The sequence below is a fragment of the Seriola dumerili genome, unplaced genomic scaffold (genome assembly GCF_002260705.1).
Source record: "Seriola dumerili isolate Sdu_G_001 unplaced genomic scaffold, Sdu_1.0 BDQW01000365.1, whole genome shotgun sequence".
NCBI lineage: Eukaryota > Metazoa > Chordata > Actinopteri > Carangiformes > Carangidae > Seriola > Seriola dumerili.
Genome location: NW_019174620.1, coordinates 246413 through 271730, shown reverse-complemented (window position 1 = coordinate 271730; position 25318 = coordinate 246413). Strand labels below are relative to the sequence as shown.

At 39.3% G+C, this 25318-nt stretch overlaps 1 protein-coding gene across 1 annotated transcript in view; it reads right to left on the bottom strand.

Moving 5' to 3' along the window:
• mmp17 (matrix metallopeptidase 17) overlaps nucleotides 1-25318 on the bottom strand; it is a 77197-nt gene that overhangs the window by 40021 nt on the left and 11858 nt on the right. The window lies entirely within an intron of this gene.

Genomic DNA, 25318 nt, shown 5'->3' with positions numbered 1-25318 from the left:
TCTCTTTGTAGTGCGCTTTCTCTCTTGCTGTTTCTCTTTCACTGTCTCTTGTTCTCTCTGTCCCTCATATATCTCAGCTCCACCCCTTCATGATCTGATAGCCAGTGTGATTTTTAATGGCTTTTTGATTTGCGCTCATCGGAGATGACTGACACTGATCGATAGCAAGGCGACCATTCTCTATTGACAACACTGGGAAAATTCCATTAACTAAATAATTGACTTTAGTCCTTACAAAGCTGTCTGTTGGCTGGTATTTGCCCCCTCATCCTTGGCTTTGCTTAACAAACAGGGAAAGTTAACAGAATACAGATGACCCCAAGTACCATGAGGCATGATGAGAAAGAAAAGCAATTCTGGCAGACATTTAAAAATATAGGAGTCAGAATGTCATTCTGAATAACAACTTAGACAATAAGAAAGGTTAATTTTCTAACAAATGAAAACATAGAGATCTGTATTTATTTAACCTACAAATGATGAAAAGAAAATGAAGAAAAATCTTCCCATTTTTGTTTTTTCTGCGTTACTGGAAGCCTTATAAACTGTTGTGAGAAATGCCTTGTGTGAGTAATACAAGCATAAAATTGACTAAGAACATAAATGACAATCATTTATGTCTGTACATCAGTATGAGTGGTTACACTGTGTAAATATGTACATGTCTCAAAATCTTTATTTAAATTCTGGTGTGTACACAGTGAGTGGTACAGTCTTGTTCACTGTAAGCACAGTATGTGAGCACTGAATTATATCACTGATGTCCACAAGATAATAACTGCCTGTGCATTTATACACACTATCTTATATTTTAATGTCCCGATAAATGTCAGGGAGATGGGCCACTTTCCACTTACTAATAAACCTGAAGTAACTGTCTATGTGATGATGTGCTTTTAGTGTCTGCGCTCATGCCAAGCGGGTGAAATCCAGCTTAGATATAAAAGGTGGATGTGGGCAGGTTTATGATTGAGACGTTCTGTAAATATATCACGACATATCTGGCGGTTAAAAGGTTAGAAAAATGAGAAAAACAGAACATTTAGGAAAAATTCTGTGGTTGTAGGAAAAGTGGAAAGATAAAAAAAGAAAAGAAACAAAATTCTGAACAGCATCAGCCTGAAAGAGTTGATGTGTCGTACACTGTATGTGGTCTGGGTCAAACGCGCTGGGATTCTGGGGCAGGTTATGCTGAGCTGAAGGTTCTAGCTAAGCACTGGAAGGTTCAAAAGCCACCCGGCCCACTTTTCAGTGACTGAATGATATGTCAGCAAACTGAACGCTCTGGCAGAAATGTACAGAAAAAAATTATGATACTGTATAAGGCAATATTGATTCCTATTGTTAAATTTCCTCGTCAGCTTTTCTCCGTTCACAGGGCAGTCACAGTACAACACCCCTGCGGCTGCTACAGATTCAGCCTCTTGCTCAAAGATCAGCTTTGATAACATATGAACATGGTCTCTTTAGTAGGAGGATGGTTTCACTTCACCACCCTGCTACTGCTTAACAGAACATATTTTTACTGTATGCATTGGGAGTTATATCAGCTAATACATGGATCTGCATATTCAGAGAACTGTCTGTGCTTCACACAAATGAAAATAAAAATAAAATAAAAACCAGAAATACTGCAAATACAACCACACAATGCTTATATGCATTAGTGGACCTTTTGACTGCAAACGGAGCAATTTCTGCACACGAGTTGGTGTTGCAACCACTAAGAGAGCAACAATCCAAAGTGCTGTCTTTGTCGGATTCAAAGCAACAAAAGGCAAGGCAATACGCATAGCACATTTCAAACATGTTGTCAATTCGATGTGCTTTACATAAGGCATTAGAAATGCATAAGAGCATTTACAGACATACTGAGTAAGAATCTAATCAGGTAATAGTAAGTAGAGATGAAATACATTAAAACATTAAGTTTCTGAATAATCTTTATGAAAGACTACTGAAAGGCAGTTTCTTTTATATATGTATTTGTCAGTACTGTAGACAGTGGTAGCCAGTCTAATAACAATAAGACATACACAGTATATATTATGCAACAAGCCACACTGCAACTATCAGCAACGTGTAAACTGCTGTGAGTTTCTTTATTCAAAGATCAAGTACACTGTGAGACACTGCTGGTACTCAGGTACCTTGCAACAAATGCAAAGTAGTAAAATGCTTTCACTAAAGGCCACATTTGATTACATTAAACTCCAAAAGAAAAAGAAAAAAAGAGAAAGCTGGTGTGAAGAGAGGGCAAATACCTTGCTCTCATGCGGAGACGAAAAAGGCGGTATATGATGAAAGGACTGAAGCTGCCCATACAAGTTTATTCTCTCTAAATCTGTGATTAACCGCAGCACGAGGTGGCTGACGCAGATGGCTGAGACTCCAGTCTTCTTTAATCATCCATTATTAAGACACACAGACACACAAAACAGCGGCACAAAATGATGCCTAACACTCCAGCATTCTCGTAGTCTTGTATCTCAAATGAGAAACATATTCAGAAAACACAACCCGCCATGCCAGCTGCCACTCTGGTGAGATCTTTGTCTGAACAATAAAATATCTCTTTGTGTAGTGTGCTGTCATGTTTCACTTGTTCTGCTGTGGTCGGCATAAAAGTGCAGATTCTTGTTCAAGAGTTGCAGAGCAGAACCAGAGAACTGAGTTGACAAACAACTTGCCCCATAATTTAAATGCTCTTATGTTACATTTATTCAAAAGGCTACATGAGATAAAAAGAGAAATATTGGCTCTTGACATACTATCAGTAAGTACAAGAAACCGCTTCTTGTATTTCTCTTTTGCTAAATTAAGCAGAAGAAAAGCTAGTTAAGGAACACGCTGTTTGAAGACAGAAACACGGTTTTTGATTTGTTTGATACTGTTCCTCATATTTATCATCACTGTCCTCCAGCTGTCCCTCGGAGCAGAAGTGCATTTTCTTATTATTTCTGCAAAATTGACTCTTTGTATGCAGCATGGGTATCATCAACATGTGTCCAAAGTTGCTAATAAATAAATGCATTTCGGTTTAGTTTCCTTGTGGGTTTTTTCCACAGGGGTTTAACTCTTCTTCTCTTCTTTGGACAAGCTTTCCTGATGAATTCAAAAGTTAGACAACAGCCATGCTAATGCTTCAATGAGGCTGTACTGAGGCTATTTCCACACTACTATGTTTACATTTTAAAACGATATCCGTCCAAACTAACAATGCATACATACATGACCATTCACGTACACTGGGCATGCATGAGCCGGTGTAAAGTTAGTTAGACATTGGTTAAAAACTAAACTACATTTTATCAGCAGGTCAGTGCCCCAGACTCAACATTATGAAGAACACAATTTTCATCCAGTGCCAGCATTCAGTGCTAACACCTGAACCAGGGTGACCTTTGTTTAACAAGGCGAGTAAGTAGGCTACAGTAAGAGTGTTGAGGTCGAGACAAAAAACAGAAGCACTGAATGTTAAAGACGTTATAACACAATCACAAAAGTTTTGCAGAAAGGCCCAAAGTCAATGTTCTGTTTGGCAATGGGGCCGTTTATTAGAAAGAAGTACGTCATTGTGTTGCAAGTTTGTGGACACACAACAAGGTCGTTGTTCTATGCTGTCAAGAACGCCCAAACTCTGTCATCCGTCTAACTGTCAGGGCTGCCTGCTGTTCAGGAAGGTGACTGCACAGTGACTGTGAGTATCAGCATGTACTGTACGTGTTAGTGAGCGTGTGTGTGTGTGTGTGTGTGTGTGTGTGTGTGTGTGTGTGTGTGTGTGAAAGCAAAGTAAAGACAGAACTTAGCCCTATAAAATACCTCACTCAAGAATAGACAAACGTGAAAGTGAAGATGGAGAAAGACACTGAGGGGAAATAGAGGGGGTCCTCTGATGAGAAGGTCTTCTTGAGTCTTTAAAATCTACTCATCCTAAAGGGAGCCTTCTGTTGTACAGCATTGTAAACATCAAACCAAACCACTGGCTATGATTTCACACACCACGAGAGAGAGGGGGGCAGTGAGTCATCCATGAGCAGAATGAAAAATATAGACCGAAAAAAAAAGCAAAAGGAGAAGACGAAGAAGAAGAAACAGATGCCCTACACTCACTCACATAAGCGGCATCCCATGCTTCCTATTGGCCTCGTTCCAGCTGACCTGCCTACAACTGGATGGTTCTTCAGAACAAGGGAGGACAACAGGTCAGAGTGAGACGGGTAGTTGCATCTCCTCATGTGCATTTTAATACCAGCTGTGAGTGTTTAGTCTATAAAAGTGGACTGTTTTAGGTAGAGTCTATGGCCAGTCTGGTTTTATATGTTCCTGTGGGCATTTCACTACTTTTTTCCATCGTAAAAACATGTTTCCTATTCAACTGACAACTGAATTCAAGCCGACCGCAACTGCTGTTTTCTATGGAGGAGAAAACACCCAACTTTTTAACAGATACTTTTTAAGATGACAAATGGAGATTATTTGTACTGAAAAGGCAGATTGAAGGTTTTATGGTTGTTTACCAAAAATATATATTAGATGAACAGATCAATGTGGAATTTATGAAGGAGAGTTAACTGAAAACAGAGAAAGCATTTAGATTTTTAAGAAGGTCATTTTATAGTTTTAGATTATTTTATAATTCTACAGACTGACAAACACCAAAAAGACATTTAGAGAGTTGAATGATGAAAGTGATGAAAGGAGTTCGGCTGAGTAATAACTTGAATTAACTTGATGATTTCTTAATGTTACACCACCATCAGTTTAAAACTGTAAATTGTATAGTAATTGTCATGAAATTAAATGCTATCCCCATGAATCTCAGCTGTTTTGTGCTAACTGGAAAATGTTAGCATGTACACAAGATAAATTATTAGTGTAGACATGGTAAACATTATGTCTGCTTGACATCCTCATGATAGCATCGTCATTGTTCGCATTTCACTCAAAATTGTCACAAATTACAGCCTCACAGAGATGTTCTGGCTGTAGACTTATAGTCTAATTAACACCTGTGTGGGACTGCTTATTTAGCACAACAGCTTTATGTAGCCCTACCTTTGAAGTAGTAACTTCATACAGATTTAAACACAGATGCGTAGAAGGAGGAAATGGAAAATGAACACTTCTGTTCTGGTAGCTCAGACAACCATAAAATACAAAAACATGTATAAAGCAATGCAGTATTAGTTAATTAAAAAAGGAATGAGTTACAAAATAAATTATTCAGAATATCAGCATGCATGTAAGTGTTTATTATTATTTAATTGGGAGGGCTGGTTGGATCACCCCAAAGACCGATCATTTATATTAGTTTGGATGGAATTTTTGCACAAAACCTTTGGCAGAAACACAAAATTGCATTTCTTGACATATATTTTGCATCAGCCAATACTCAGTGGGCGAGTAACTACACAGAAAAGGCTGTTTGATGAACCTAAACCCATTACAAAGGAAGAGAGAAAAGAGGAAACCTCATTAAGATGTCACACATGTCAACATACAGCGTAATACATAAAGATCAGTGGGTTTTATGGAGAAAAAATAAGCAGTGTTCTTTGATCAGTGTAAGATTGGAGACCTATAATTGATGCATGTTCATGTAATTTAATTATTTTATTATTTATTACTGTTTTTTCCTCTTTCCTACATTAACCAGGTCATTTATAAAAGTCATATTGTTTTGTTTTGTTTTTGTTTTGTTTTTTTGTTTCAGTTTTATTCTTAGTGCGTGAATAAGGTCACGTACACCATAATCATAAGCACTGGCCCAGTCTCTCCCCTGCACATTTTAACATGAGATCAGCCACTGAACGTGATTTGAATCAGTCTCCTGCAACACAGGGGCAGGAGAAAGGGAAAAAAAAAAACAGAGTGGAAAAAGGGATAGATTGATGAGTAAAGAGCAAGTTAGTAAGAGCAGTTGAAAGACAGGAAGTTAAAGAGGATTTTGTCAGCTGCTCCTCCTTATCGCTCACCGGTCAAAGAGCCAGATGGACAAAAGGGTGAGTAGATCTTAAGAACAAAGAGAGTGAGTGAGTGTCAGATAGACGGAGGTGGTGGGGATGGATGTGATGAAGTTTGATGTAAAGATAGCGGACCAAAAGAGGAAGGGAAATACTGTACATCTTGAAGTGGATAGGAGCAATACATGCATAGTTAGAGCTGCAGTGTGTGGAAATCAGTTGAATTTACATAACATTTAGCACAACATAAGCGTTATATAAAAATTGAAAGAGAAAAAAAAATAAAACTCACTCTACATTCATTGTACAATGTTTTTTGAACATATTTTTCTGACATATAGCTGCTTTTTTTGTGGGATTTGTATCTGCCTCTTAATGAGACACTTTGATCCTCCACAGTTTTAATTTATAAAACGATGCAGTATGGAGGAACTTTGGCAAAAGCAGGGTAAAGATGAAAGAAAGCGGAATACATAAATGCACACAGAATCAATGTATTAAACAGAAATGTTTTAAAATTTAACTTCTTCAAAAAGAAACATCTTTTAATTTCAATATAGGAGAAAATTTCTTTTTCCTGGTGTCACCATGTCTTCATACAGTTCACTAACTTCTCTTGAACAGTAGTTCTTTTCACATTTCCCATTTGCATGCTTCATTATATTTGGCAATTTATGTGCCACCGTCTGCAACACATCAAACCAATTAGTTCTCAGATTAGCAAAACAGTTACGCAATGATACACAGAATTCAAAGGGATTAGTAAAAGCAGTGAATGCAAATGGCTACAGGGAAAAAAATGTAGTATAGTGTTCACTGATGATGATGATGATCATGATGATGATGATGATGATGATGACGATGATAATGATGATGATGATGATGACTGTGTAATGCCATTATATTTCCTATCTCTGGGCATTCAGCTCACTGCTTCTGTAACACACACTGCTTTTCACAACGCAGCTATAAATCACATTCTTGCAGGGAGCTACGCTGTATGTTGTATATACTACAGCAGGGAGCTATAGTCTGTACAATATATACTGCAACACTGTAGACAATGTAGGCTACCTGAGCGCACAGCCACATCTGTATAAATGCAAATGCACCAACAGCTAAAGTCATGGCCATACAGCATGTAATTGCTTGTTTATAATTCCCTGAGCAAATGTGTTGTTGAGAGGATAGTTGACTGCATCTTTAGTATGGGCACAGCGTTGTCCACAAAAACAGCAGGTACACTCACTAACATCAGCGCCTGTAAACAGATACACAGCATACTGACCAAGGACTGTTCTAATAGAAACAAAACAAGACCTGTGTGATCTGTCAAACCCTTTGATTTAACAGAAAACAGAAAAGTTCTACTCTAGAAAAAGACTCATGTAGAGAGAGTGTGATTATGACATGTCTTTCATCTGGATGCATGTATATACAGCACTGTGCCAAGGTTTTAGGTGCTTTAGATGTTTAGATTCTTTTCAAAGACACAAGACCAGCATGGAGGCATCTGATCCATCCCAAATTCATTCTGCAACACAACAGTGACCGCAAACATACAGTCAGAAGCAACTACCTTCAGAGACAATAAGAACAAGGCGTCCTGCCACAAATGGTCTGGCATCAACATCCTTGTGTCAGTCTGGGATTACATGAAGAGACAGAAGAAACTGAGACAGCCTAAATCACTTCAGAACAACTGTGGCAAGTAATCCAAGAAGCTTGGAACAACCTACCTGCCAAGTGCCTTGAAAAACTGTGCACAAGTGTTCAAAAGAGAACTGTTGCTTTTTTTAAGACAAAGGGTGGTCACAGCAAATATTGATTTGATTTAGGTTTTAGCCTGGACCGTAACAGCAGGGTCAGCCCCATAATCGCAAATGTCTGTGACTGACTGACTTACTGACTGACTGAGTGATCATAATTCCACCACTCTTCAACCGAATGCCACATGATTGAGTTAGAGTTTCCCCATTGGCCGTTGCTCTTTCAAACTGTTTAGTTTGCTGTGTTGCTAGCATAGCACATTCAAAGCTAATGTTCTCAGTTGGGTTTGCTTCAAGTCCGTTTTGCAGTTCGCTTATCCTGTGCAGTGTGAACACAATGCGCTCCAGATTCACTTCGCCTTTTGCCATTGTATTTTAGCCTTGCTGTTGACAGATCACATGCTCGAAAAAACATATAGACGCAACCATGGCTGCGGGTAACAATAGCAAGGAGGAACGAACACAACAAACGAAAACTGTCAGAACTGTCTACTACGCACAGAAATGACCCCCCTCCTCTCTCTCACTCGCACTGCCTCTCCCTATCACACAGATGTGCAAATCACACACTTTCTCTTATAATGTTGTATTTGTTCATGATCACACAGATGTTACTGCAATAATACAATGTAGTATATATATATATATTGTGTGTGTTTTTTTGTGTATATATACACAGGGGCTGTAAGTAGACATTGTTTTGCTTTGGCAAAACAAAAGCCAACATTTTCTGGGAACCACTGCATTTGAGGATACTGCCACTTAGATTATCTACTTGGAGATAACTGGAGCCCATATAGTCGTCATCCCAGGTCTCCCCCTTTTAAACGTCACAGAAAATGCTAGGCAACAAGTCACTAGAGTGTATAACACAATTCTGAAGTCTTTTGATACAGCGCCAAAGCACTCCCCAGTAAACAACAAATCCAGTTTGTATTTTATCCACACTTGTTTATAAAAGGAATTGAAAATCAATCCATGCAGTATTCGCACTTTTGTCCTGCTATAATTTAATAGTTCACACATATACATGCAGACATTCTCTATGCTTCTCAGCTGCTCTCACACACTCACACAAATTGTCAGTGGGTATTAAAGTGGGTATTAAATCATCCGAGGTTTTGTTTGTTCTATTTCGTGCTACATTATCCGTGGAATAAAATTTGTTTGCTCTGAAATGTTGAGCCCTGGTCACTGTAATCCTATTATGTGTAAGGACTACAGCAGTTAAACGGCTACAGTAGATATTTCTTGTTCTGGTTTACATCTCCATCCCTTTCATCACTCTTTTTTTTCATTTTCAACCTCTGTGTCTAATTTTTCACTTCCGTTTCTCTCCATGGACTCTACACCCTTTCCCCCCACCCGTTTTGGCAATGCTTCCTGTATATTGGCATGTTGTGATGAAAAATAAGAATGACCATCCCCATAGAGATGAAAGTGTAGACAGAGAATAGACACTGAGACAGGAAGACAGAAGCATGAATGCAGTGCGGCCTATAAACAGAGCATTCTGTATTTAACTCAACTACATTCCCTCATCCTCCTGTTACACATTAAAGTCATTTGTACATCATACAACACTTCCTCTCTTCCCAATTCCCCAAAAGGTCAAAGGTCACCTCAGCCTCTATATAAAGCTCAGTCTGTTTCGTCCCTCCTGCTTGTGAGCTCCTGTCTGAAAAAACCTCCCTCTGTTTTTCCCTCATGAGCAGCTGTTGAGACCCTTCAACCTCGGCCTTATTGACAAGGAATGAGTCACCAGGAGACATTTAACCTCGCGACCTGACTGTCTCTCAAAGTTCGCTGCGGCCACTTCAGTGTTTACATTGTTCTTAATGCCTCTGGGACAAGGGTGGACCTTTTCTTGCCTGTCTGCTACAAGGTTACGCAGCAGTAAAGTGCTAACAGACAGCAGACGGATGAAAGGTTCAAATCAAGTAGCATTTGACAGGAAATACCTCTTATGAAGTTTTGCTGGAAGTTTTTATCCTCTACATTGCCCTTTTATACTAAAATACATTAGATCTGAGGCTATGTTTATGCAAGTTCTGTGAAGTTCCAACTTAGGAGTAAAAAAAAAAGTTCTCACGGAAAATTTTCACCGTAGTGTAGTAACCTTTAAGCACAGCTCTCAAGTGATTAAATGATGAATCACATGTATGCTAAGAAAGGAAGAACCACTTAGACACAAGGATTTAACCTACTTCTGACCCATTTTTCTTTCTTTCAAAAAATCCTTACATTTCTTCAGTGATCATTCTGGAAAGGCACTTTTGACTTTGAGTGTATTATTCAATTTATGTGAAATTTCTAAAATCTCCGGTGGAAATTAAAGATGCCTTGTGGGGTTTTCTGGTAAACAAACTCAACGAACTGTTTACAAAATGCAATGTGTCTATCCTTGAGGTCTTGCAAGTGCTAAGTGTTAAGTGCATTTTCTTCGGCATAAAACATTTGCCGAAGTTCATGTTTTAAATTTTTTAAATCAAACATTGTTTACATAATTTCACTACATCTGTTGGGCTGTTACTGCCCATATTGCTTCAGATGTTGCAGTTGTTGTGTTCATCTTGATGACTGCTCTGATTGCAGTCATTCCAAGACATGTCCCAGAAGGAGTGTGCTCATCTCTGTCTATGTTACCACAGCCAATTAGGACACAAACCAACTTAAGAGACCTCTGGAGCGCTAGTCAACTATATTTTGTCAAAGTCAAAAGAAATATGAAATATAAGTCAAAAGGAATATGATGAGTCAATATTTTTATGTTTATCTTTTGCTTAAATTTAACATTTCTTCTAGCTGTTTGAAAAACGCCAGGATAGATCTATATAATGTACTGTATGAGATATGGTATTATTATTATTATGGCACACAGAGAATACATCAAAATAAACATCCACAGTCTCACATATAAAGGATTGACTGCAGTCTTCAAAAAACATCCTCGTCCACCAAAAAGGCTATAAAAAAAATGTTGCCCCTTCTGCGTCACATCAATCAACACAAAATCTGTGCTCTCAGCCAAGCCGATTTCTCTAAACCATTTCTCGCCATAACTCCCCGAGAGTGGATGCAATAGCTGCGGCGATGCGATCATTCTCCAAAGCAGTTGGAGCAGCTTTCCATTTTATATCACCAGCTTATTTTGAGAAATCGTTTACTTAAAGTATTACACTGGGATGATTTAACAGGCAGGCAATGAAAGCTTGTGTGTTTGACTAAGGAGCTCATAGAAACCAAAACCAATGGCAGACTTTGAAAGCAAACACTGTTTCCTGAAGAAATGAAGGATTTAGACTCACCTGTGCAAACAAAGGAGGTGAAAGAAAAAGGATATAAGAAATAGCAGGAGAGAGAAATTGCTGGTGACATACAGGGATGGCTGCACAGCCTGAGAAACATGCTTGATCACAAAACATTACTCCCAGGCAGAGGAAAGTGAGAATTAAACTGAGCTTAGATATTATCTGTTTTCTGTGATGCATTTCCCACACCTGTTGTCTTACCTCTCACAAACAAATTGGACTTCCTTCTTTATGACTAGACAGCCAGACTCTCTAGACAAAGAAAGATGAACTAGACTTTCTGCCAAATTGGGACCAGACCACATCTGTGATTTAACACCCAGCAGATGACTGGACTGATCTACGACAAGGACAAGGATGCTCACAGGCCGAAGTGAAGGACTTCTCTCTGCGCTGTAAACATGAGCTCTTTCTCAGCGCCAACAAAACTTAAGAGATCATCACTGACTGCAAATAGAAAGTCATCCAATTTTCAGTAACTGGCAATGTGCAGTAGAAATTACCACTTCCAGATTTACTTTACCTAGTCTGAATGTGCCAACTGGATATGAGAAAAAGCTCAATGAACAATTTTGTGTTATAAAAAGAGCTTTTTGAGCTTTAATGTGACAGATTTCTGAGTGAAATGGAATATGCAGGCATCACATTTTGAGAGGGATTTGATCAAACTGTTCAGGGATCGGCTCAACAGAGGGCGCGAGTTAGCGATTTATAAATGTAGATGACTTTTTACTTCAACCTGTTAAATTGGGAGGCAGAGGATAAGGCAGAAATTCATAAATGAAACCAAAACCACACTCTTTTTATATGCAAGGTTTTTGCCAGCCGATACACACACACACACACCTCCAACCCACACTGCTCCTCTTGCGGCGACCTAAGAACTAACACAGCTGAGAAGTGCAATTTTATATGATGGGGCAGGTTGGCCCAAACCACTTTTAATTGCATAAATTTATGTACATACTCCTGAGTGCTGAATAAGTCATCATATTTTCTTTTAGAATAGTTAATACACAGATATATTTTCTCTTTTGCAGCAAGAGTATGTAGGGCAACATTCACACCAGTCTTTTTTTTTTTTTTTACATTATCATGTCATCATGGTCTTGCCATCATAGTTTTGGGCCATAGCTTTTAGTTTATCCACAGGCAGTAAAACCTGGTAATAGCAAACTGTGGTGCTATTTTTATCTACTATATGTTGTGTATTTTTAACCACTACTTAATGTATAATGTTACTCTCTGAAATTAGGTTGAAAATGGGTTGACCGTGATTCAGAGTCAGACAGACTTATGTGGTGACAGCCAATACACTGAACTGTTATGCAGTCTTTGGAATGTGTATAAAAAAAAAAAAAAAAATCATCTTCTTGGATCACTTATGTTGTCCTTGACAGTAGCCGAGGCACAGGCTTTTCTCTGGGTTGATATGTGCTGCTATAATTACAATGCAGATGATAATAAATTGTCTGAACTTGAACTTGAACTCCCTCCTCTCCATTTCTCTTTACTCTTATTTCTCCGCTCAGAATGCAGGTCATTTTATTTCATGGCCAAGTGCGGGAAAGGTAAAGGTCGACAATTCACGAAGGCCCTTATGTCTTTAAGTGGACGGCAGAGGTACAGGCTGTGTTTTTATTAATTACAATACTTCATTTTATGCTCCATAATCATTTCTATAGTCATTTATTCCCTCTTTCTCGATTGTCCTATTATGACGTTCTAAATGTACATTCAAGAAAACCAATATAAAAATATGTCAAAAATGTAAATCAATACGATTCCCTGAGGGCTCCCGGATGCCTCGTGTGGAGCTGGTTAGAGTGTGTGATACAGTGTGTTGAGTGAGAAACTGAAACACAAGCACGCTACACCAACAGCATATGCTGACCCCCAGGTCATGCTTAATCCGAGATGTTCCTACAGTATGTGCCTCTATTTGAGTGTGTGTGTGTGTGTGTGTGTGTGTGTGTGTGTGTGAGTGACATTCACACTAGCGAGTATGATGTCAGAGGGGGTAAGAGGGACAAGTTAAATGGAAACTTGGGGAGAGGCGTATCATTTCTCTCTTCATCTCATGGTGTTTGCGCTTGAGAGGATAGAGACCCTGCACAAAGAGAATCAGTGAGGATGCTTGGAGGGACTGTGCTGCAGAAACTCTTCACGACTTTGAACTGCTGGACGAACATTATTAGGGCGCTCGCATTGATGTTAATGTTTCTGCTATTATTCACCAGTTTTCTTTTGAAGAACTAAAATGTTCAGCTCCAGCAATCAATAAATCCACATTAGCACTGGATTAAATGCCATTTTAGCTTACAAAAAACAAATAAACACAGACAGCATTAGCAACTAGCTGCTAATCATAGTGAGCCACAGCACCCAGTACGATGAAGTGCCAGATATATTTCTCAGGAGTTGGTGGAGCCAGAAAAGGGATATTGAGCAAAAGGAGCAAATATCTGATTTACATTCATCATGTTGCCAGAAGCATGACTCCAAATGAATGCTAATGTAGGTCTTTGTCTGCTAGATGTGTAAATGGGCAATTGTTTGCTGACACTTTCGCCACAACTTTATAAAGCGATGATATTGTGGCTGCGTGTTCAGCTTGCTGTGGAGTTCCTCTGCCTCAGAGGGGCCAAAAGAAAATCAATTACAGTGAATTCAGCTACTATTTACATTCAGCATTCCCCTTCATTTTAAATTACTTTCCATTTCCTTTCCTGTCTTTCTAACTGTGCTGTCCTCATCCATGTGTGAGCTGACTGCCCTCACACTGGGGCCCTTCCCATATCTGAAAGGCTCAAACTGAGTGAACAGTGAGAAGGAAGAGGAAAGGTGTGAAGGTGAAAGAGAGATTTAAACTCCACCTTCCATCCACTGTCGTGGGCAATATACATAAGGTTAAGAAAGATAGTGAACAAGATAGTGAGCGCTCTGCCTTGGGCAGGACACAATGGGAATATTAGCGATGCTGTTTTATCTGCTTCAGAGAGAAGGCTCCAGGAGAATACAACACACTCCAGAGCTGAACTGCCAATTTTTCAAAAGGTGTGAGAAAACAGGGGGAAAGAGCGATATGAATAGAAGACCCCAGCTTTTTTATCCAGCTAGTTCCTGAAAGATCACAGACACATCTGCCTTCCCAGTAACCTCAGCCATGCTCCCTCTTTTTCACTCTGGCCAATATCAAAAGTTTCAAAAAAAAAAATGACATGCAGTTAAATGTGACCTCTAACTTTTACCTGAGCCTGAGAGAGGGAGACAAAATATCAAATACATGAAGTACCACTGCAGCCTCACACTTTTTTCCCAGTAGATACACTCTTGACTACACAAAAATTCTGGGATTTTTGAGGAGTGTCCCATAAGGAAAACATGAATAGGTAAAATTTTATGCTAATAAATGGGTTTGAAACAAACAGCTGCTATAATTCATTTTGTCAGTTATGGGCGGAACAATTTGAAGTTGACAAGTTGATATCCACCTAGTCTTAAACTAAAAGAATTCCCTGGGCAGCTCTGTAGACATGTGGTTGACAGAGGATGCTAGTGATGGGGTTTGTAGCATTTTATCTAATATGATTCCTTTCATGTCGCGTTTCAAATGTTTTTGGGTAGTTTGTTTAGTGGGAAATGAAGACATATTAATTGAAAAGAAATGTAAAGTTTATATTTTTCAGTCAGGATCTTATTTAAACCACAGAGATTTGATGGTGATGAAATGGTTTAGCATCTTCTGTCACTCTGAGCTTCATTAACGCTGCCCTGACTTATGTTTGTGCTTTATAAATCAGAAAATCTGCATGCATAATGCACTTGAGGCCATGTGAAGGCGAAATCATTGTTGCACAGGTCACCGAATACAATGTACTGGCAGTGATAGGCTGAGGAGGAGCATCACTCTACCGTCCATCATGTTAAGATAAAATTTTAATCAATGTAAGGGAATACTGCATTCCACAGTTGTTTCTTTGACCATGGTGGAGTGTATCCATGCTTTGGAAGATTCAGGTGTTGAGTGCTGAGTGAGAATGTGTTTGTATATGTTGTTAGTTTATATTTCTTTACAGATGCCTGCAGTGTTAGAAAGAGACTATCTAAGAGATATCATGAATGAAAGATTCAATAAGGGATTTGATGGCCACAGAGCTTAATGATTCTGGGTTTTTTAACATCTTATAACCAGATCCAAAATGAAACCAGCTATCAGAACCTCTAACACCTCTAAGATCTAATCTCATGATAAACAAAGCCCTGTTTGTTGAACAGCTATAGGTAGTGTTCATATAGGACACATTACATTACATCCGCAACAGTCACAGAAACATAAATTTAACCATTTACATTGTGTTGTTGAAACCTTTCCTTGCTGTATATGAATTTCACTGAGACATGAATTTTAGCAGTGGACATGTTCTACCTGCACACTGTTAAAAGTTGATTAATTTTAAACTTTTTTTTTAAAGAAGGGTCACATCATTTTCAAACACTGTACTCTGCTGTCAGTCCACGTCACCCATCAAAATGTACATCTTGCCCAAATACACAGATACACAAACTGTCAGTCACTGACATCTGTACTGGTGATGTGAGTGCTACCTTGGAGACACATTAAACCCTACATAAAAATTGGAGCAGGCAACAAAAAGTCTTAATGCCTGTCTAGACATTATCTGTCTTTTTGCACCTTTCCATCATTCCTCTGCTCAAAAAATAGCGAGTCTCTCCCCTCCCCATGTTTCACAGGCACATTTTAGGAAGGTGTATGACTGATGTACCAGATTAAAATAGAAGTAAGAAACATTTTTGAAACAACGCTTTGATTGCTGATGACAGTGGAGTGGTTCTCCATGCATCCATCTGAAAACTTATTCCCACAATGCAGTATTTTAGACAGGTTTTTCTAAAGGTGTTTAGAAAGCTGCATTACTGTACTTCTTCATTTTGAGTTCTGAAGCCTTTCATTCCTCCATATGTGTTAGGAAGAACAGCCAGATGCGCAACAGCTCTTTTGTTTAAATCCTCAAAAAATTGATGCATTTGGCACAATCACATAATGATTGTGATTCATGCATTGGAATTAAGACATTCATGTGGACTCTGAATTTTGTGTGGATGAAGTTGTTACTAAAGTGCATAGTCATTCCACTTATTGCACTGATTGATTATAATATGGCTCTTTATAAAGCTATGATTTCCACATCTTACATTGTAGTTTGGTTCTTTCTCAAAGAAAGGCCTTTTTCAAAAGCATTTCAGAAATAAAAGAATCACAATGAAGAACTTTATATGCAGGAATCTGATGTCATATAGTACATAGAATGAAATAAAAAAAAACAGTTTGATAGGGAACAGAAGAAAAAAAGGAATGAAAAGAAATGACCCAGCCTGTGTGGTACAGATTGAATCAAATCACTTCTAACTTTGAAAGGCACAAACACAATGGCGGAATTATGGATAACGGGCTGCATTGTCAAGCATTCATTCAGGAAAGGATCTGAACTCTGGACAGACTTTGATGTCATCTTCATTATACAAAAATGAATATATAAATATTAAATCCATTCATAAATTACATGATCAAGTTGCAAGTTTTAACATGGAATGGACATTTCTGAGCTAGCTAAAGTCCAGTCAGATTCATGTTTCATGAAGGAAGCAAAACAAGTTGGAAAGCAAAATTCTGCTCTGAGGCGTAATGGTTTGTATTTCTTCTTGCAATCATTATATCTTTCTCATAATTTTTTCATCATTTTGTTGTCTAGCCGTTATCTTGTCCCCTGGATTGCGATAAAGTCAATCCAGGGGGCATCTGGAGTTCACACCCCTCGATGCAACCTCTTCAAATTCGTATCATCCATGTCTCATCCATTTCTAATGTGCTGCCCTTCTCCTGTCCTCTCTTGGCTGTGAAACATATACATACAATTTTAAATCAAATCATTTTTTGATTCATCACTTCATTTCTTTGTGCAGTTTCCAGCTGATGCAGCATTAACCGCGTGAGGATTTCATTCCATGGTTTGTGCTTATCTGGAGCTTTTTAATTTTTTTGGATCCAAACTTTAGATGATATGATCGCTATCTCCGAGTTTTTATTTTTTTACTTTTTTTTTTTTTAACCAAGGAGCCATCCTTTTGCAGGGACAGAGGTCTGGTTTTTGCCTATTTCTGCCAAATTCAGTGTCCAACTTTGTTGCTGTCAACATGACACTAACATCTGCAGCTATTATTTGGGCTTACTGGGCTGTTTACTGAAGGTAATTGCAAAGTGTTCAGCATACCGTTAGAATTTCAGATGAAGTACAGAGTTTTGCTCATGAAAGGGGGCCAGCACATGGTTCACTTTTATTATTTTTAATTTTTTTGTTTTATGTAAATACATGAGCACTACTGTCTGTTATCCTACTACTGTTCTTATTAGTAAAAATCTGTATGAAAACCAAACTTCCTAAAATGACTAACTAAATAAATAAAACATTATCTCCCATGTAGGCGGACTGCACCACTATCAACCTATTACGTTCTGAATTAACATAGAGAAACACAGATAATGTGTTTGCTGGAGCACCAAAAAAGAATAGGTTGGGACCATACTTCCAATAAGTATGCTTACATGTATGAAGCAAACATTACACTGGGGTGAATGTGTAGAGAAAACTGATTGTAAGCAGAGGACACACACACACACACACACACACACACACACACACACACACACACACACACACACACACACACACACATGCTTCCAGTAGCTACAGTGTTCTCATAGTCTGAATCTAATACATTGCAGTCATTATCAAAAAAATGTAGGCATCAAAGATGATACATATGAGCTCTTATATGCCTTTACAAGTGGACACCAGAGAGCAAATAATCACTACCACTGCAGCAGGGAATGTGCACTACCTGTGCCGTCCAATACAATGGAAAACAGAGGAGGGATGTAATAATCTTTGTGTATGTGTATGTACATGTCCCTCTGTGGTTGTTTGGATACATTTTGGTTTGGAACCATCTTTGTGAGGACGTTTTGGTCAGTCCAATCAACTTCAAAGGGCTGTTTGATGGTTAAGACTTGGTTTTATAGTTTAAAGTTAGAATTAGGTTTAAGTTAGGGTTAAACATTTATTTGTGATGGTTAGGGTAAGGGGCTAAAGAATGGAACAATTGTGACGACCAGAATAGCTACTATACCATTGAAAAATATAACTTTACTTAAGTCTACATCAATTATCGACAAAGTGATAAGAGACTCAGTATCATCAATGATTTTGACACATACCTTGGGCTCATTTCGAAAGCATTTTGGAAACAGATAATGGTCCAAATTAGCAATTCATAAACATCTTTTGCAGGTCTACATGCTCCAATCTGTTGTAAGAGTTGCAATTAATAGAATTGAATCTTGAAATGACAGTTGATATGACTTTATTCATCTTAATTGGCTTGCTGAGCTAAGAGACCAAACTGGATAAGGAGCTGTTGATGTGGTAGATATTGCCAGCTGAGAGAGAACAGTATCATTTTCTTGAGGGAGTCCTCAGAAACAGATGGTTTCCTGGGTGAGACGGGTCAGCCAAGCACTTTCTTGCTTATTTCTTGGCTCCGCCATCATGCAGATCCTCAGCTGAGAACAGTTGGTCGCCATTTAGCCTCTTTGCCTTGTGAGCAACAAGTACATGCTGTCCATGTCTGTGGTGCAAGTGCAGGTTGTAATGGGGCGCACAGTAATGGGGCACACAAGATCATTAATGGGGGTGGTGAACTGGTTTTCCTCTCATAAGAGAGAGAGCTGGAAGTGTTGTTGTCCAGAAATAAGAAGTCCCCCACATTCACAGCTGTGCTGCTGACAGACTGAAGATGATGTGAAAGGCTTTATCTGAAGTTAATCCTCAACTCAGGTGTTTTAGGTGCATTGAGCTGTAAGTTTCTTTTTTGTTTTGGAGAGCACCATATTGTCAAGTGAGCGCCCTCACATCTGTAAGACTAGTAGGGTTATATCATCTGAAGACTTTACCAGACTTGACATACAATGCTATGAGTAGCGTACAAGGAGAAGTGAGGGTAAACAGCCCTGTGGTGCAGCAGAGCTGGCTGCTGCTTTATGTGGCATTGTGAAGGAAATGCCCCAAAGACCACATGAAATCTTGAATGCGCTGGGTTTAGTCATATAATATCCTTGGGACAGCAGCGAAAATCAAGAGCCATGCAAGCTGGCACATTCAAAAGCTCTTACTGAATGAGTAAGAAGCACATGGCACAGAGTTAAAACAAACACAGAGGGAAACAATGAATAAGCAGGAGCACCAAAACACTGGATGCCAAGGTTGGCACCAGAACAGCAGTGAGTCAGTGTTTCAATGTTTATCCTCCTCTTCACCAAGAAACTATTTAGTCAGATGACAATGGCAGAGACTCTTGATTAAAGATGTCATATCTATGTAAAATACCATTTTCTTCACATGCCTTTAGGGCTGCAAATAATTATTTGAATTATCAAGCTCAATCTTTTTTTTTTACTCTGGAAAATATCACTCTTTCCCAGAATCCACTATTGTTTCTTTAAATTGCTTGTTTTTCTCTGCCCAACAGCCAAAGATATAAAATTTACACTGATATTAAACAGAGGAAAGCAGTAAATCTGCACATTTGAGAAGCTGGAACCAGCAAATGTTTGGTATTTTTCCTTGATAAATGACCTGCACAATGAAATCTCACCACGCTACTTTACATGCTGTGGGCTTAGGGGGTAACGACAGCCAAAGAGTGACATATAATAATATTCATCTGTTGGATTTAAAGCCACAGTGCTGCAAGCAGATGGCACACACCCCAGCCTGCTGAAACACTCAATCACCTCATTAGACAAGTACTTCCACCTAATGTGCTTATAATGGAACACATGGCTGATTTGTCGTAAGGATACGTTCTGCTGGATGTGCTTGCTTTAACACCCAGTTTCCACTCACAGCCGAATGCCAATGTTTAATTACATATATCTAGCTCTCTGATATAATTCAAATATAATTCAATTTAGTGGACCCACGTGAAGCAAAGAAGTGTGCGTGTGTGTGTGTGTGTGTGTGTGTGTGTGTGTGTGAGAGAGAGTGTGTGTGAGTGTGAGTGTGTGTGTGAGAGAGCGAGAGTGTGACAGTGAGGATTAAAATGCGGCTGGTAAGTGAATCATTTAATCCCTGGCTTAGAGACAGCTGGTTCTACAGAGAGCTGAGACACAACTCCTATCTGTTGAGGAGGGAAAAGAGACAGAGAGAGAGAGAAAGAGACAGTGAAAGAGAAGCAGGGAGAGATTTAAAACAGGTACCTCTCCTCGATCTTCAACTCTAAGCGACCTACACATGCTCGGTTAATGGAGGCTGCCATTTGTTCAATCCTGTTAAATATGGAGCAGTGAAAGAAGGAAGGATGGAGGGATTGATGGACAGCTGGTAATAGAGGGAATTGATCTGAAAAGCAGCAGTGCTGAAGTTAACTGACAGAGACACATACCTAACACAATGCATGTAATGACTGAAGCCATGCACATAGGGCAGAGCGACCTAATGGTTACACAGACCAGAGGTCTTACACTCAGCTTTCATGTAGTAGTCGGGGGGGTGGCAGTTCATATACTGTATACTGTCAGCATCACTGTAAATGTACTGCACTTACAGAACAGAGAGTGTTTCTCTATCTGAGCAGGACGAAGCACTTCACAGCGCCTTTCACATAATCACACACAGTCACACACTGATGGTGGCCGAGCAGCGATGCAATGTGCGAGCCTGCTCTCGGGAAGCAATTTGAGGTTCAGCATTTTTCTCAAGAGCGCCTCGACCTACCACCTGAGCCACACCAGCAAACAGCCAACCAGCTGCAGGAGATTATATCCACCTTCCTCTGGTTTCTTGTGCCAACAGAAGGGGTTAATCACCTGAGGTGCGCCACGACAGCTCAAGCTGTTCAGGTTAAGTGTGTAGGATTCTAGCCTGACACATCCCAGGTTGTGACAAAAATCCAAGAAGATTTAAAAAAATATATGAACCCAAACAACATATTCAAATGATAAAAGACACTGTTTATAACTACCCTTTACACAGACACATTAACACATTTTCTGATTGTGATTTGGGTTAAAACATAGAGAGGGGTATGTCCTGCAACAAACGTTCCCCAGCTGGGAATCAAACTTTGGGCATTATGATTATGTGGTGTGCCTTAACCATTAGGCCACAGCGCTACTTCATTAAGGTTACGACAGAGGTTGTGGATAAAAGAAACCAACATTGTAACAATCAGTAGGGAATGGAAATCAAACAGCAGATGTTTTGTTGACCCTCCCTCCCTACATAGACTTTGTTGCTCTATAATAACATCACCTGACTTCCTTCCCTTCTCCAATAATATTTCAGTAACTTGACCATAAATAGATGAACTTGCTGAAACAACTACAACTAGGACAGTCTCGAAGAGATGCAAAAGCGCGGTCAGGCTACACCATTATCAACATTACCAGTCTAATTCATGGAACACAATGCATTACATTAAATATGTTGATTCTAGGTGTAAATGCCTAATGTATGCTGTAAACAACAGTTTTATAACCCTGCCATAAAGTTCTTCCCACTTCAGGCCAAGAGTCATAACATGTTTCCATGAGGCAGTGCTTTAGTATAGTGTTTTTATTTTATTACTGTTGCTTCCAAAAAGGATGTTGCTGCATATCCCTCTTTGCCCTCCTTAACGTCATTGCATCTGTTTGTTTGGAAAGCAGAGATGGAAAAGAGCCCTTTTAGCAAATATGTATTCCTGTGAGGTTATTTAAGTGCAGGCAACATAGTGAAATCGATACGTTCGAAGATTACTTGCAAAATAAAACACTTTATGTATTGTAACGCAACATTAAGTAGAAATTGAAGTAAAGAAAACGAAAAAAGAGCGCAACACTAATACAACAAAGGTGTCAGTCTTTCCACAGCTGTCAGAGTGTTGTGGATGTCTGAGGAACATTGGACAAAATTATCAACCAACTAGCATATTTTATGTTAGCTCCAGAGGGGATTCACACAGAGTGCACGCAGTAAAAATAAGTCAGCCTTGGTTTAAAGATAAACAAACTGATGGCTTTTGGAGCCAATTAGGACATGCCCCTGTAACTGGAGTTTATTTTAACAGGCAGAAGATTCAGTGGCTCCACTCAGGGAAAAAGCCCCCAAACCTTCTTTGAAGTTCCCCTCTTTGTGGGTGGTAATGTGGCATGGCACCCAGCCAAAGCCCACAAACACAAGGATTGAATAACGCCTGCCCAGTGTCCCTGCAGTGGCATTCATCCCATATGCCACAATATAGTAGAAATATGCAAAGTCACACACATGCTATGCATATAAACACAAGTGCACACACACACACGTGCTTGATGGTGCGACAGATCAGCTTAACTATCACCTATGTCAGCGTCTGCCAGGAATAATGTCTAACATTTTGTGTCTGAGACAGTGAATTTGTGCATCAGTGCGCAAAATTTGGTGTCACCGTCAAAATAAATCAAGTGAATTAAGACAACTGTGCTTCTTGTCTGTTTAGTTTTACTTATAGGTTTATTACATTCAAGTGTAGTTATGACAGATGGTATCTCTGTCAGCTCCAAGTTCAAACAAGCTGTAGGAATATATATGAGTGTATTTATGGATCTTGTATGTCATTTATAGGCCCAAGGGTTTAGCCATGAGGCCAGAGCATGACAACACACTGAGAACTGGTGGCAACTGGTCTGAAAATTACAGACACACACTATCCAGATCTTGTTCCCAAGTTGGATTTTGGTGGCCATGTTTTGTTTTTGGATTGTTACAATGCAAGTATTTGCTGATCCGCCCCAAAGCTTGTCTGGTAAACAGTAGAACTAGTGCGATGCTCCACGGCACATGCCACATTGTAATCTACCTCATGTACTGAATTTGTCCAGTGAATTGAACTGGTGATGGTTGAACCAGGTTTAAATCTGAGGTTGTTTTTTTTTTTTTTATTGTTTAGTTTTTTTGCCTAAACTCAGAGATGTTGTCACTGTGAATGCAGCCTTACATTTTGTAGGTGTGTACGCTCTCTGTCTATGTGATACCTCATATGTGCTGCTGTGTCTGACAACAAAAGCAAAACACCTCCTTACCTGTCAAACAAACTTCTCATCCCTACAAGCCTTCAAACTTTAGGCACTCCGTTTTCACACACAAGCTGTTTAACCTTCCACCCCCAGCCCCAACCCCAACCACCCCAAGGAGGGAAAAAAGGGTCATCAAACAAAGAACAACAAAGAAGTCAAGATTTTATTTAGAAACCCCGATAGCTCAAAGCTGTGAAAAGTACAACACACACCACTTGGTGATGAGCAGTTATTGTGACACTGAAGAATTATCTGAGAAAAGAGGAGTAGTACCAGAAGGGAAAAAGAGGTGGGATGTTGGTGCGTGCGTGCGTGTGTGCGTTTGTGTGCTGCACCTGCAGAAACACGAGCTGTCTATATATGTGCTGTTTCATTAGCGAAGAGAGGCTGAGAGGAACTGTACTGGACCTACAGCAATAAAACTGCTGCACAGAAATGACAGGCCCGCTGTGGATCAGCTGATTCCTCCATAGCCAGACACTGAAACCTGCAGAGGTGAGTTCATACCACAACAAAGTCGAACTTCAAGGCTGAAACATGGAGAGTTGAATTGGACAAAATGAGGTGCAGAGGGAGTTTGCTTTGGTTTGAAATTTAACACAACTGTACCTTGGAAATGGGGTCATAGTTGATACTGCAGCAATACTTCTGGTCTGGGAATGAAATCAGGTGCTGTGAAACAGCCAGAACTCCACTCTGAGACAGACAGCTTGTCCATGTATGTGCATGCATGAACCAATGCAATTCAGGGCCTATCTGTTACTCTTGTGCATCTTCATTCCTAATGCATATGGTTCTTCATGCTGGATGTCAGGGGGATGGTGCTGTGTGTGTGTGTTTTCAACTCATCTCCTGTGGATAAAGCTGTGATCATGCTTTGTGGTAATAAGATGCTTTATGGGCAGAGAATGGCCCAGCTGCAGCGCTAACTGTGAAAATGTAAACCAGGACAATTGTAGCCAGCAGTAGGAGAGAAATCCAAGTAGAGCTCACGTTATACTCATGACAGTCTGGTGGTCAGGGAAAAATGATTTGAGTTGAGGAACTGTTGTTTTTTTTGTTTTTTTTTTTAAACAATGTCTATGGAGGGTATAACTAAAAGTACAAAGTTAAAATAGCATGTTTATGTTCTTGTAATTATGTGCACACAGGGCAGAAAAAGAAAACATGAAGGATATGCTACACTAGAGGACACCAATAGGCGGTCCGCGTTCCAGATCCAGATCCCGGATGTGTAACATATGAATTATTGACAATTATTAAATTTGACGTAGCGTTCCTATTTTAACTGGCACAGCTTTTCTAGCCCTAACAGCACTGGTCATGTGATGCTACTCAGCCAATCATTGCGACTCGAGTCAGTTAGCAAGATATACACACACGATGAAAGACAATGTCAGAGAAATAGGTGGGGAAAGTGGGATGAAGAGGGAGAGAAAGAGAAAAGGAGGTGTTAAAGCTGTTCATTTGTTAACCACCGCACAGCTGCTCCTTTTAAAATGTACTTATGGCATTGAAAATCACTGACAGTATGTATCATATCACATAGTCTAGTAGTATAAATGTAACTAGAAATTAGAATAATCACATAATATAATAAAACTGTATTGACATTTTAACAATCATTGATCTTGTAGGCACATCCCTGCTGATTACTTCCACTCATGCCAAAGCTACAAAAAAAGGCTGCCAAACTATAACAATCAAAAAATACCAAATTAACCCAATTAAAAAAAGACAACAAAACAAAACCAACTAATCAACCGACTCACAAATCAATAACCAGAATACATGCACAGGAAAGTACACAAACATGTACTGCATAGAAACAAACTATCAGAGTAGATATCATCAGTTTAGGCAGGAATTCCTTGTCTAGCCAAATCTGCTTGACAATAGAAAAGAGGATAAACAAAAGAAAAGAGTCAGATGTTTCACAGGGAGAGCCAGATAAAGGAGAGAGAGAGCCCCACAGTCCTGGAATATAACGAATATGTTTTTTTATTATCCTGCCAAGATCTGATAAAACTACGTGATAGGAGTCGGGGGAAACACAGAAGTCTGAGAAGCATAAGTGAGTTTGTGGAGCGACAGGGTTTC